General features: G+C 43.7%; 1 long non-coding RNA gene across 1 annotated transcript in view; it reads left to right on the forward strand.

The window, feature by feature from the left end:
* The first annotated feature begins 8,618 nt into the window (after positions 1 to 8,618).
* LOC115068766 overlaps positions 8,619 to 15,575 on the forward strand; it is an 11,864-nt gene continuing 4,907 nt past the window's right edge. Inside the window, exon 1 of the long non-coding RNA XR_003848111.1 lies at positions 8,619 to 8,662. This is a non-coding gene — a long non-coding RNA (uncharacterized LOC115068766). The remainder of the gene's footprint in view (positions 8,663 to 15,575) is intronic.

Raw genomic sequence — 15,575 nt, forward strand, 5'->3', positions numbered from 1 at the left:
ATGTAATACCTATCATGCTGTTGCTGGATTCCTCTATATAGAAGTAAAAGCCAACATGCAAAGGAAGAGTGGTGTGTAAAATACAAAGAATTTCTCTTACTGAAAGCAACTGATTTCACACAATTTTTACTATTAGTATGGCCACAACACTCTAGAATGTCACTATCCTAAGGGATGCACAAGTCTCTACCTGCAGACTGGGTTTCCTTTTATTTGCAGTTGGGACAGTATTCCTCACACAGAGTAAGGCATAATTATTCTGGAAATTGAGAACATCATTGATCAGTTGGTTTACCAATAGTCCAGGCAATAGCAATGTTATAATATAGATGGTTTAATATTTCTTTCAAAAGAAATCAACTACAAAAATAAACAAACCAAAACATCACTCATGTGTCAGTGTGGTGAGTAATCATTGGACAGAAAAAAAAATTAAAATCAAATTCCAGGTGGAAAATAAACATGAACTCCCAGTAAGTGATCGCCTATATTTGTATGTTGCTGACAGTGTCACAGAGCACAAGCACCCTGTGAAAAAGACTATCCTGAAGAGACCAGAGGGAAGCTTGCTCTAGAGTAATAATTGTTTAAATCCATTACCATTGGGAGTGTCCTAGTTTGTTTCTCCATTACTGTGACAAAACACTTTGACCACTACCAACTTGAGGAGGAAAGGGTTTATTCAGCTTATATCTCCTGGGTCACAGTTCATCTGGAAGCCTAAGGTAGGAACTCAAGGCAGGAACCTGGAAGGAGGAGCTGGAGCACAGGCCATGGAGGACTGCTGCTTACTGACTTGCTCCCCTGGCCCCTGTTCAGCCTGTTTTCTTATGCAACACAGGCCCACCTGCCAAGGAGTGGTACCACCCACAGTGGGCTGGACCCTCCCACATCACTCATCAAGAAGATGCCCTACAGACATGGCCACAGGCCAGACCAATAGAGGCAATTCCCTAATTGTGGCTCCCTCAACCTAGGTGTGTCAAGTTGACAGACATTAAAGCTATCCAGCACAATTGACCCCTTGTCAACTTGACACACAAACATCACTATGAAACCATAACTTTCCAATATCTGTCCCCCAGATATGATGTTAATATCACAAGGCAGTACAACCTTAAAAACCCCACAGTCCTTAAAAAATTGAAACACTTAAAAGTTCAAAGTCTCTTTTAAAAGTCTCTTAACCGTGGGCTTCTGTAAAATCCGAAACAAGCACTGTCTTATTTCAAAAGGAAGAATCGGGCACACCTAAGCAAAACCTAAGTCCATCAAAGTAGCTCAAGGCTGGACACCTGGGATTCACTCACGAGCTTCTGACCTCCAAAGGGTTCTGGCAGCTCCACTTCTCTGACTCTGCTATCCACAGCACAAATAGCTCATCTCGCAGGCCCAGGCCATCTCCATTCCACACCTACTGCTGTCATTGGTAGTCAACCCACGGTCCTGGCATCTCCAAAAAGCTGGGGTCTCCACTGAAACTGAGGCCACATGTTCACCAATGGCTTCTTGCCTCTTTGGGTACAAAGCCTCAGATTCTCTCCATGACCCCTTCAATCCTGGGGTCTTAACTGCAACTGAAGCTGCACTTTCACCTATGGCCTTTCCTGGCCTCTGCGTGCCAAGCCCCAGCTGCTCTCTGTGACCCCTTCATGCTTTCTACACCAGAACCAAGAGGAAGACTCTTACACATTACCAAGTCCTGCTTCCAGCTTGAGATAGAGGCTCGGGTCCCCTCTGTGTGCTGACCCTGAGGAAATACCTCCCAGAAGACTTCACCTCAGTGATGCTGGTCTCTTGTTACTTACAACTGATTTTTCAGCCCCAGCTAACCAGCATCAAATGTCCCAGTAAAGCAAAGGTTTTAATTCAGGTTCTGGTTTCTTCTTAATAACAGCTGATTCTTCAGCCCCAGCTGACCAGAACCCACAGATTCTCAATTCGAAATCTCACACGAACAGCCCTGATAGTTTCTCCTTCCCTTTGAAGCTTCACAACGCAGGCCTCCATCATCTACAACTCTTTCAGCATAACTATTCCAAGCTCCACTGCAACAAACTCTGAGCATGCAATGGCTTTTCCAGCCCAAAGTTCCAAATGCTTCCACAGTCCTCCCAAAAACACAAAAGTCAGGTCTGTCACAGCAATTTCCCACTCTCTGGTACCAATCTCTGTCCTGGTTTGTTCTCTTCATTGCTGTGACACAATACTCTGACCAATACCAACTTGGGGAGGAAAGGGTTTATTCAGCTTACATCTCCCAGGTTGTAGTTTGTAGCAGGAGGCCTCCAAAGATGGTGCAGACCCAGAGCCCTGGGATTTAGTGAGAATTCACTTCACTTCTTGGTCTGCAAATAGCCTACCAAAAGAAGCCCACCCCTCCATACCCTGCTCTTGAGTCCAGTGGCTGCTGACAGACTGTGTGGCGTGGACCAATCAGAAAACGGTATGCTGACCAAAGAGACTTGGGGGCGCAGAAAAGGGAAATAAAAGGCCTGCCCCCTCCTGCATTAAATGAGCCTGCAGCACCTCACCTAGTGCTTGCTTCTACCCAACTCCTGGGGTCTGTGTGTGTCGTGACTCCACGCCTCTTGTCCCCCGCCCAATCGGCAGGGGACCCGATCCGGGTCAGGGTCTTCACAGCTGGCCTGAGGAGAACCTGCAACACTTGGCACCTGAACAGGGACTCCTGCCCATGGTGTTGGTGACACCCAGAACCTCAGTTTGTTTGGTAAGTAGGCCCCTGGATTTGTCTCTTTCTTCGGCTGCTCGAGGGTAAGCGAGTAGCCCCCTCCTCTGTCCCCTTCACCCTGTCTGTCTTCTTTATTGTTGGACTAATTTGTTAGATCAGGGAGGCACACTCTGCCACGTGGTCCCAAAGCCCCTGTGGGCACCTCCCCACTCTCGACTCGTCCCGGTGAGTTTGCCTAAGGGCTGATCTACCCCGAACTCAGAGCCTAGGCTTCAGGTCACCCTGCTGCCTATCCCAGAGACACCGTGTGAACATATGGCTGGAGGTATCACGGCCTCCAGAAGTCCCTCACTGAGCACAAGACATATGGATCCGATACACCTTTACATGTCGGGGCGGTTTACATCTGAGTGGCTCACAGTGCTTCTTTGCTTCCTTTGTGCCCTCTTGGTAGTCACCCTCATCTTCTACTTTTGTGGTGAATTCCCCTTCATGAGACCCTCCCACAATGGGCAATTTACCACCACAATGCAGGGAAACATAAACGGCAGCACTCAAGGTGCTCCTTAAAACTGGAGGGTTAAAAGTGAAACCAAAAGATACTGAACACTTTTGGGATGAAGCCACTAATTTGGCTCCATGGGTCTCCCCTGAAAACACATGGGACCCTGACACGTGGATGTGGGTCCTCTTCCTGGCCCAAAAAAGGGAGGTTAGGTCAGAGATCACTCCCCCCGTTTGTACCGATCCTCCTAGCCATCATAGCTAGTCTTAAATCCTCCTCTCCTGAGGAAGTCATCTCGGCCCACAACAAACACTGCTGGGAGCAATCTAGTGTAGATCTCGCTATTACCTCAACCCCGGACCTCCCAGACCCAGAGGTGGACACAGCCTCTGTGCCCACTTCCAATAAGGAAGGAGCTCCTTTCCCTATATCTCAGGATACTCTCCTAGAGCTACCATGCCCAGAAATTCCCCCGCCCCATTACCTGTGGAAGGAGTTACTCTCTCCGCCCCAGTAACCATCCCACCCCCTCCCCTGTTAATGTGTCCCTCCCTCCTAGACCGCCCTCCTTAAAACCTCACCCACCTTTGCCCGCGTTTCCGGTTAACTTCGGCTCCAATGCAGCATAGCATCCATGGCTGCCCATCCCACTTGCTGACCTCGTTCTCCAATATAGCCTCAACATTATGTTGGATATGCTCATGGGACATGGACAATATACTGGCCCCATTTCCCAGTCTACTATTGGCCTCCATGCCTATTTTCAACAAGTTTCTGACTTGGCCTTTAAGGCCCTTAAATGTTGCTCCCCCAGTGACCCACAAGTCTTTTTCCGTAATTTGATTCAACAGTCAGGGGAGTCCTTCACCGACTTCCTTACCCATGTCACCAAGGCGGTATAGTGGAGGGTGGAGTCTGGACCCACCCAAGAGGTGCTTATCAAACAATTAACTTGGGAGGGACTAAACATCCCTGTCTGCAATGACAACATTCACAAATGGGTACTCGCTACTAGAGACTTAGACCCTAAGGCAGGCCCTAATGAGGCTTTGACTGCCTCCTTGGAGACTCTTTTGTCACAAGGAAAACCCACCCAATTTGGCTCATGGGAAGGCTGCTGGAACTGTGGGGGGTTTGGACACTTTCGTAGCCACTGCCCAAGAGATAGAGCCCGCCCCAAGACTCGCTGCCCCAAGTGCAAAAGAGGGTTCCATTGGGCTAAAGACTGTAGGTCACAGCCTCAACTGGACTCGGCACCTTTAAACTCCACCTGGGGTGTCCCTCAGCCCTGCCCACAAGAGGGGAAATGAGACACATATTATGGACTCTCCAATCCTCAACCACTTCCCACTAATGACCCTGTTCCTAGATGGAACTGCCATAAAGGTCCTAGTAGACACAGGGGCTGATGTCACCATTATATCAGAAACTGAATCCCTTAAATTCCCTCATTGGAAATACCGGCCAGCCCCACCAATAAAAGGAGTTGGCAGAAAACAAGACACCAAGCTGGTCACATGTCCAGTATTTTGGAAGGACTTGGATGGGCACCAGGGCACAGTTACCCCCATAGTAGCAGATGTTCTCCGTAACTTATGGGGCCAAGACATCCTAGAGGACATGGGTGTGGTCCTTACCATGGATGACCATGCCTTTTATGGTGATATCATGCACCATGATAACTTGGGACTATCAGGGAAAGGAAAACACCTTGCCCAAAACACCCCCAATCCTAACCTCCACTGCCCACCTGGGATCGACTCCAATCTTGGCCCCTGAGCTGATCCTCATCACCTGGCTCTCTAACGATGCCATTTGGGTGGACCAGTGTCCTATAATAGAACCTAAATTATCTGCCCTCAAAAATTTGGTAGCTGAACAATCGAGGCTTGGCCACATCGAGCCTTCTCTCAGTAAACATAATACCCCAATATTTGTTATTAAAAAGAAATCAGGGAAATACAGACTCTTCCAAGATCTTAGAGCAGTCAATGCCCAGATGGAAAAGATAAGCTTGAGACAAGCAGGCTTACCATACCCTACAGCTATCCCCCATCCCATCATATCATAGTACTTGATATCCAAGAATTTTTCTTCCAAATACCCCTAGCAGAATAAGATAGACCTCACTTTGCCTTCACAGTATGGAAGCCCAACTTTCAAAGAACAGCCAAGAGATACCAATGGAAGGTACTACCACAGGGTATGAAAAATAGCCCCACAACCTGTCAATTATGTGTTAATAAGGCCTTAACCAACATCCCGAAGGACCTAATTGTCATCCACCACATGGACGACATACTGCTAGCACACAAATCTCACAATACTTTACAGGCTGTAATACCCAGTCTGCTTGCCAATTTAGAATGTCTAGGTCTTCACATTGCACGAGACAAGTTAGAATACATCCAACCTTTCACATTCCTTGGCTACCATATAGATACTGTAATTAAAACACTTAACCCTTCCATCTTGCAAAAAACTGTATATACCTTGACAGAGCTCCAAGAACTCCATGGGACTATAAACTGGCTCAAACAATTTATACCAGTCCAGATTTGGTTCCAGGCCTTGTTCTCCCTTCTGGAAGGCCATAATTCACCAACTTCAAGGATCCCTCTCACCCAGTCAGGTAAGGATCTTCTTAATAAGATAGATCATATACTCTGGTCTGCATCACTCTGATGCCATGACCCAGCAGAACCATTACTGGCCTTGATCCTTTGGACTAAAAATGCTATCTTGGGGGCACTATGGCAGCAAGACCCCCTGGTGTGGATCCACCTGGCTACCTCGGACCTAACTAGGCTTAGCTCTAAGTATGATATTGCCTTCAAGTTAGCAATTAAGGCCCGACAAACAGCCAGGCGCATATTCAGAAAGGAATCTGACAAAATTATACTGCCCTTTCCTCTTAAGCATTCCCAAACATTATGGGCAGACTCTCTGGCTTTCCAACTAATGATGTCCGGGTTCTCAGGGGAGTTGGATAACCACACACCCCAGATAAGCGACTGACCAGCCTGGCCTGTTTGGAAAGCACCACTCAGCCACACGCTTCCCCCTCCAAAAACCCCCTACCTTTAGCCACGCTAGCCTTCTCGGATGCCAATAAGTTCCATTATGGCATTGTCATTCAGCGCATGGGAAAGGATGACACCTGTTACATACAAGCCAATCCTGGCTCTGTCCAGTTGGGCGAGCTCCCGGCCTTGTTAAAAATCTTCCAGGTCTGCCAGACTGAGCCGCTCAATATATTCTCTGACAGCCAGTATGAGGTTCAGGCCCTCAGATGTCTTCCCTTTGCTCGAGTAAAAGGCCACAAGGATCCCATCACTAGAACGATGAGAGCTCTCCAGATTATCTTAGATAACAGACAATGGCCCTGGCACATCTCCCACATAAGATCACACACCAAGCTCCCCAGGATCTTGGCAAAGGGAAATGACAAAGTAGATAAACTTATTATGTCTGTAGAGATTCCTCTACTAGAACAAGCCAGAGCCTACCTCCCCCTAGCTCGTAGGCAATTCCCCTTAAGGGAAAAGAGAGCATGTTTGGTATCCCCGAGCCCACTGATGAACCATTTCCTCATACAAGAGTTTATGAAGGCGATAATAGATGGGTAAATATTCAAGGAAGGAAAGTTTCATGCTATTCACTATAGTATGGATAGGTTAGCTAGATCCAGACCACCTTGGTGTCTTTTAACTAAAAGTCAGCAGCAAACTATACTTAAACAATTACAGGGAATATTAGAAACATGGAAAGACAGTATGAAAAAAAATGGATTAGAGAAACAAGCCTTTGAAGGTATATGGAGTTATTATAAGGAAGATGCTATTTCACAACTTCACTGACCTAGTCATTGGCCTTGGCCACCGAAACCTCAGAAGTAAGATAATATCGAGAAAACGGTATCATAAAACTACCAACCATGAAATTTATAGGTAGCTGATGTTGCCAAACCACTAAGGGAAAAGGACAAATAGTCTAAGCACCTGATTAATTAGATAAGAACACTCTACACTGTACTGTATTGCTTTGATTTTGAATTGTATTTCTAAGAAAATGATTAACCATGAAATCAACCTGATGTTTGTATAGTCTTGTTCTGTAACTTGTATAAAATCTGATGCTCTAATTTAGCAAATTACATTCAGATCATCAACCATCTCTTGTGTTGTGTCTGTTTGTCACTCGCCGAATCCTTGCCCACTCTCCAATTCCCTGTTCCCGTCGGACTGAGTGCTCCAGTCTGGGCTGGTCCATCAAATCTGGATAATTGGTTTGCTCTTCCCTGCCCTGCCACGGCCCATGATCTCTGGGCCTTGGCCCCCTCCCCACCTATACTCTTGCCTTTATTGCTTCATTCCCCAGCCTACTCCACCCTCTATTCAACTAATTCTATGCTTGGCCTCCCCACCATGGACCCAGTTACTTCCTGGGAATCACTCAATGGCTCCTGGCCCCTAAATAACTCTCTATGCTCCACTATCAACAATACATCCTCATGCATTGGGCTGTTCAGCCTGACCATCCAAGATTATGCCAGCAGTGCCTCCTTGGGTTACATGCTTAAACTCAAGGGCCTTTCCCCTATGCGTGAACCTGCGGCCCTTTGGGATCCAGTCACCAATGCAACCTACTTCCATGCTGTCACCCTTATAGAGGGCTTGTCACAATTCCCCCGCTTAAAACGGGATTTCAGTGTCACTGAAGCTCTTTTCTCAGCCATCATCCTTGCATTAGGGTCGGCCGCCACTGCTGCAGTGGCTATCATCCAATCCTCCACTACTGTGGAGACACTCAACAAGGCCATGTCCAAAACCTCCTCTACCTTTCACACTCAGTCCCTTATCAATCAGCATCTTCACCAGGCAATTAATGTGTAATACAACAACAAATTGATCTCTTAAGTGAAGAGCTGGCAATTATCAAAGACATGGCTCTGCTAGCTTGTGATCATCGCTTTAGGTCACTTTGTCTCACCCCCTATAAAGTACAGAATATTACTGAAGCATGCCTACAACTTGCGCACTATATTCTCGGCCACTGTAATCAAAAGTTTCTTAATTACTCTATATTACTAACTAATCAAATTATTGCTCTAAATTATACCTATGCCCCCATGCTGGACATCAATTCAGGGTTCTTGGAAAAAATCTGGTCTAATCTAAAAGCACTGTTTGACCCATCTTGGATTGTCAATTACCTACTCCTGACAGACATAATTATTTCTCTTTCTACTTCTTAAATGCCTTGTTCTTCATTCCCGCAGTCAGAAAAAATTTAATCACTCGGTGTATCAGACCTTCAGAGCATACACGAAGATGATTTCGACCCACCCTATGCAGCCTGACAGACTTGGCTTGCACAAATGTACGAGGCCTCCTACAGATAATTCCCCACCTCGACTGATCCCCTGGGATGATACCCCTTGGAGGGCTGGTAGCCAATGACAGGTAAGCTCCTGTTGGGCTGAATCAACCTAAGCCAAGACATGGATATGTACACCCAAGCTCCAATGATGGGTAAGGTTCATGCTGGAATAGGACAACCTAAGACAGGCATAGTCCATGATCCTGGGGTCATCCTGAGGTGCAGCTGCCTACAGGCTCTCACTGGACAGTCATTTTTAAAGAAAAAGGGTGGAAATGTAGCAGAAGGCCTCCAAGCATGACATGGACCCAGAGCCCTGGGATTCAGAGAGAATTCACTTCACTTCTTGGTCCACAATAGCCCACCAAAAGGAGCCCATGCCTCTGTACCCTGCTCTCAAGCCCAGTGACTGCTGACAGACTGCGTGGTGCAGACCAATCAGAAAATGATAGACTGACTAAAGGGACTTGGGGGTGGAGAAAAGGGAAATAATAAGGCCTGCCCCCTCCTGCATTAAACGAGCCAGCAGCACCTTGCCTAGTTCTACCTGACTCCTGGGGTCTGTGTGTGTCATGACTCTGCGCCTCTTGCCAACCCCTAATTGGCAGGGGACCCTATCCAGGTCAGGGTCTTCATAGCTGGCCTGAGGAGAACCAGCAACAGTTGTTCATCAGTGAGCCCAAGGTAGGAACTCAGGGTAGGAACCTGGAAGCAGGAGCTGGGGCACAGGCCATGGAGGACTGCTGCTTACTGACTTGCTCCCCTGGCCCCTGCTCAGCCTGCTTCCTTATGCAACACAGGCCCACCTGCCCAGGGGTGGCGCTGCCCACAGTGGGCTGGGCCCTCCCACATCACTCATCAAGAAGATGCCCCTCAGATATGGCCACAGGCCAGTCCAATAGAGGCAATCTCCCAATTGAGGCTCCCTCAACCCAGGTGTGTCAAGTTGACACTAAAGCTATCCAGCACAGGGAGAAACTTAACTCCATATTTGAAAACTGCATGATACACAGAATGGTGCTTAGAGGATTGGTGGCTGGAAATGTACCCATATGTACCCAGAAGATGAGGTGCTGTCTCAGACAAAGCATGTGCTCTAAGGGGAGAGAAGACTTACAGAACGGAAAAGAACTTTTGAGAAATGTAGAGAAAGGAAAGGAAAACGAATTAAAGGAGGTGGATGGACTTAGGATCTCTCAAAGCAAAAGGCAAACTGAATACATGACCAAACAAAAGAAGCAAAACACTGCCACACAACCTGTCTGGGTGCCAACACCCTTCAACCACAGGCTGAGTTTACCAGCTGAAGTGACTCTAAGAATCAATGCTCTGTTCTAAGCAAGCGAGGCATACTTCTGAAAGGCCAAAAGAAGAAGAGGGATAAATGAGGCAGGAGAGAGGGAGGAGAGAGAGAGAAAGAGAGGCAGAAACACAGGGAGAAGGGACACAGGAAGGAGGGAGGGAGGAGGGCTGGATGTGGGACACATGGAAATTCTACCAGGTGCTGTTCTTGCAGATGTTTCTGAAAGTCTGAATTTGTATTAAAAATAGACAAAAAAAGAGAAATGTTTTGATGTCAAAAAGAAAATACCCATATTCTCTACATATGACATTAGATAATAACAAAATACACTTTTGAAGGCATACTTATAAAATGATAAAATGTATGTATTATCAATATCCAATTAGTAGAAATTAGCAATTTTTGAAATTATCTCACTATTAAAAAATAATCTTGTTATGTCTTTGCCATTTTGACATTATTAAAGGCATTATTTATTGCTTAATATATTTTAATCCTCTTGATTCTACACATTTATTGTTCTATGTTAATCTACACTTTTCAGTGATAGAAATTGACATTGGCTCAAAAATCTATGGGTTTTCTCTGAAAACTCTGGACTTTATTTTGAAAAATATATCAATTTTAACACCGTAGAAGCAAATGAATTGCTTAGTTGTTAAATAATCTTAATGAAATGTCAACAGCAGAAATATTCTCAATCCTCAGCAAGGTTTTCAGGTAATGAAACATTGATTTTTTTTTTTAATTCTAAAGCCATTTTGCTTACTGTACAGGAAATAAATGAAAAATGGTTATTTGTTTCCAAAGGCACAATCCGTTTTAGATACTTAATTTAATATTTAAAATTATCTATAATATTTCTTCCTTCATTAACTTTTTGTTTAGTTTGCACTATTCCATGTTGAGTAAAATCCTGAGTCAAAGGCCAAAGTTCTGACTTCAATTAGCTTGTGAAAGAAGTTATGTTTCTGAGGTGAGGATCTTTATGTACTCCATAAATGTGATGTAAAAAATATTAGCCTAACATTTATTTTTATTCTTTCATTAATCTAAATAATAGTACAATTGAAATTACTTAGAAATTTGGCTCAAAGATATAAAATGGTCATGTGAATTATTCAGAATCTAAAGCCTTGTTTATCATGAATATTTTTTGACTATGATCTTAGCCTTAAACTAAACAAAATTTAAAATATCTGTTAATTCTTAATTGGAAGAATAGTAGCCGCCCATTGTCCAAAATCTTTTGAAGTGATTTTGAAGTGATTGAATACTCTTTGTTGAAGAAATTCCACTGTGAGTCTAAATGAGAGCTGGAGTCATTCCCGGGTCAGGAGACTTGACAGATGTTGACCACACTCTTCTCCTCTTGTCTCCAGACAGAAGCAATTTCTTGTGTTTGAGGATGATGGGCATGATGGCTTAACACAGTGACTTTCAGCCTTATCTTGGACCAGAAGCATTTTTTTTTTAAATTTTATTTTATGTGTATTCGTGTATTGCCTGCATGTAGATAAGTGCACCCATGTCGTGCAATGCCCACGGAGGTCAGAAGAGGATGTTGGATCCCCTGGGACTGGAGTTACAGATAGTTGTTAGCTGCCATGTGGGTGCTGGGATTTGACCCGGGTCTTCTGCAAGAATAACCATTGTTCTTAACTGCTGAGCCATCTCTCCAGCCCCCAGAAGCATTTTTAGTATTATTTTCAGTATTAATTTGGTCCTAGTTTTGATGAGGAGGCACAACAAATTCAAAATTCAGCAGCTTTAAGTAAGAATAGCTTATTGTCACCCAAGTATCTGTGAAGTCTCTGAAGTTTGGCTGGTCTGGATCAGACTTGACTGCATCCCAGTTCACACTGCAGGGCCTGGGGCCACTGCTTCTTTGAGGGTCATTTAGGGCAATTCTCTTCTTTCTACCTAGCTTCCATTGTCCTTCCTGGCTTTAGGGAATCAAGGCAGCTTTTTTCATTGGCAATGGTAAAAACAGCTTTCTAGTCACATAACACTGGCCAAAATAAGTCTAAAGTCAAGGGGCAGAATTGCCAAGTCTCCAAATCTTACATGACAAGAGTGTGAGATACATGAAGAATTAGGGCTAAAGTATTTTTGTTGTTGTTTGCTTTGGATTTTCATTAAGACAGGTCTCCCTATAGCCCTAGCTGGCCCGGAAATCTCTATATAGACCAGGATGGTATCCATGTCATAGAGAGCCACCTTCCTCTGCCTCCCAAGTACTGGGATTAAAGGCATACGCTACCACACCCGACTCGGCTAATATATTAACATAAGGAAATATTTGAATATTGTTTGTAATTGAACATTGAACATGAAATTATTAGACTATTGCTTCAGAAATTATTCATGTTCATATATTTCTTAATATAATAATTGCTCTCTCTCGTTCTCTCTCTCTCTCTGTATGAATGAGGTGAGAGGGGTATGTGTGTATGGTGTATGCGCATGTTTGTGAGGGTACATTTGCCAATGCATACATGTGTGGAAGCCAGAGGAGGATGCCAGGTGTCCTGTTCTATCACTCCCTGTCTTACTCCCCTTTGCTAAACCTGGAGCTTGCTATTTCGGCTAGACTGACTGGTCACTGATCTCTAGGGATCTACCCAGAATCTTGGTGGGTTATAAGTCTGTGGGAGAATATAGCTGGATGTTTTTTTGTGGGAGTGTCAGAAATCCAAACTCAGGTCCTCATGCTTGAACAGCATGTTCTTACCTACTGAACTGCCTCCCCAGCTTTAATGCTGGAGTTTTTTGATGAAAGAAATAACGTTGGTTCTCAAAGTTATCATATATGTTGTCTTAAGTGAAAGACTGGTTTTTATAAAAATCAGTAATTTTTTAAACTATGGGGAAAATCCAACTATTAATATATTTATAATTTGAATATGAAATGTCCTCTACAGGTTCACGTACTGGGATCATGTTATCAGCTGATGGGCTGTGGGGGAGTGACCGGATCTTGAGGGCTCTGAATTAATCAATGTTTATTCACAGACAGATTCAAAATCTGGTGCATTATTAGAGATGATGGCATGTTGGGGGGCACTGGATGGTGTGCCTTTGAAGAATGTCTTCTCTCTCTCTCTCTCTCTCTCTCTCTCTCTCTCTCACATACACACACACACACACACACTAAATGAATCATTTTGCTTTTCCACATGCTTCTTGCTGGATTGTGCTTCCCACCACAGGTCCAGAAGGAGTTATCCAACCATGGACTTGAGTCTCTGATACTGTGAGCTAAAATAAATCTTTCTTCTCTTTGAATTGCTCTCTCAGGTTTTTGTTACAGAGACAAAAAGCTAGTATGTGTGATGTTGATTTGATGGTAAATTTTATGAGATTCAGAATTTATACTTTCCAGAAGAAAGTCTTATAATCCATTTGCAGCAAAGAAAATCAGTAAGTAATGAACTGGAAGGAAAATATGCATCTGTTTATGTGTAACAGAGGAGATAGGAAGCAAGTGTTCAAAGGAGGCCCTGTCTCCTTACATTCTGTCCTTGTGATAAGAACTGTCCACAGTTAGAGTGGGAAAGAGGAACATTTACTCCCAAACAAAGAGAAATCACTTTAAAGAGCAATAATTCTGATGGTTTGCTATGTACAGAGAAAATTCAAGCATTTCTTTCATCATTCAGTCATGATTTCCTTACTTATAATACTGCAAAATTAAAAGGTTGAATCATAAACATTATTCTATTTAATAAAATCTTTTAAATGCCAAAGATGCTTTAGATTTTCTGCAAATACTTCTACACTGCTTTTACACTTCTGCTGTGTGATTCGCAGAATGCTTATAAGCTTGTTGTGAGCACCTGAAGAGGGTTTACTGTGACAACACACAGGAATCTTAGCGGTGGTGCTAACATCCTGCAGTGATGAGTGAGCAGCACTGTGCCAGTGACACTGTGGCTCCCAGTATCTGACTGCTAACTGCTAACACGCTCTCTGTCGAATCTACATCGCCACCATAACTATTCACAAGATTTCTCTCATGCTGACAGTATCATTTATCACCTTCCCCTCTGATGAGTCTGATTTTAGCACATGCAGTTGTTTCTTGGTATCCTTGGGAATTGGTTTCCAGGATCCCTCAGGGGATGCCAAAATCCACTGCTGCTCAAATCCCTTACATGAAATGGCATGACATTTGCATATAGCTACACATATCATCCTACATGCTTTATCATTTCTACATTATTTATAATAGCAAATTAAATGTAAATAGCTGTTATACTGTCTTGTTTAGGGAATTATGATAAGAGCAAAGATGTCTAAACGTTCAGTATTGAAGTAATTAGGGGCTGGAGAGATGACTCAGAGCCATTATGAGCACTTGCCTTGTAACCATAAGGACCTGGATATGGATCCCACACCTATGTAACAAGCCTGGTGTGGTCTCAGGAGCACCTGTAACCCAGAGATCTTGGGAATAGAGACAGAAGGCTCACTGGGGCTTGCTGGCTGTCAGTCTAAACAAAGACCTAGAGGTTGTATTCAGAAAGAGACTATCTCAAAGGAATAAGGAGACTCATAGAGGAAGACAGTCAACAGTCTCCTCCAGCCTTTGCCCACATGCAGACATGTGCATCCATGACACACATGCACACATAACATACTCTCACACACAAGAATTAGAAATAATATTTTTGCATTTTTCTTTTTTCTCAGTAAACGTGGTACAGGGTTGGTTTATTGTTGGTTTTTTAAAAATTATTTATTTAATACCCATATAATTAGAAGAGGCATTTCATTACAACAGATTTGACATATTCAATAACAATTTCCAGAGCTAAGATGCATCTCTTTCAAAACTGGCTGTAAATTTTTAGGTTTACAGTTGAATTAATACAGTTACACAATATTGTACTCATTATAAACCCTATAAGACATAAAATTAAATGAGGCTTTCAACTTTAAAAAAGATCTCCATTTCATTATTAAAATATATGGTTTCATAAAGAAAGATTCATTTTTAATACAATTGACATTAAGATGCACATGCATTTCTAATCTCTCTCTATATATCAGATTATTACCAGTCACAGTCGGTAACTTTCTGAGCTCCTTGGCATCTGAGCATGGATATAAAGTCATCAGGTAGATTTCAATGGTAATGATTACTTTAATTTTTTTACACCCAGTTCCCAGATAGCACTCTCTCATAGCTTCCCTCCCCCCAATAGATCCATTATACTCTGATATCCCTGCTACTGTCCACTGTGTTGTCGGCACCCCTAGCTTCCCCACTACTTGTCCATCTGGTGAATCTAGTCAGCCTATCTAGAGGTCTTTGTTTTAGAAAGGTCAGCTGTTCCTCATCTAGCAGCAATCAGTTGTCAATATTCCTTTAGATAAGATTGAGGTTTGCTGTTCATTTTCCCAGTTTTATGCTGGGTTACTGTCTGGGAGTACCTTTGGCCACCCTGGCCAACAACTGAAAAGAAGGTATCTCCTATCTGGCATTGATGCTTGTTATGTAGCCTTTAGCTATACATATGGACTCTTAAAAAATTATGTTGGCCCCTTTAATCTTAGGTTATATTTTCCTTTTGGGTGTTTAAGGCCATACAGTTGGCCCTAATAAACCAATTTATTTTTACTCTTAAGGCCGTTTGAGGATCTGTTCCTCAGGGGTCACATGAGCTTGGGAGGAGCCCCTGGCTCCT

Source organism: Nannospalax galili, unplaced genomic scaffold, assembly GCF_000622305.1.
Source record: "Nannospalax galili isolate Female #2095 unplaced genomic scaffold, S.galili_v1.0 scaffold87, whole genome shotgun sequence".
In the NCBI taxonomy this organism is placed as follows: domain Eukaryota; kingdom Metazoa; phylum Chordata; class Mammalia; order Rodentia; family Spalacidae; genus Nannospalax; species Nannospalax galili.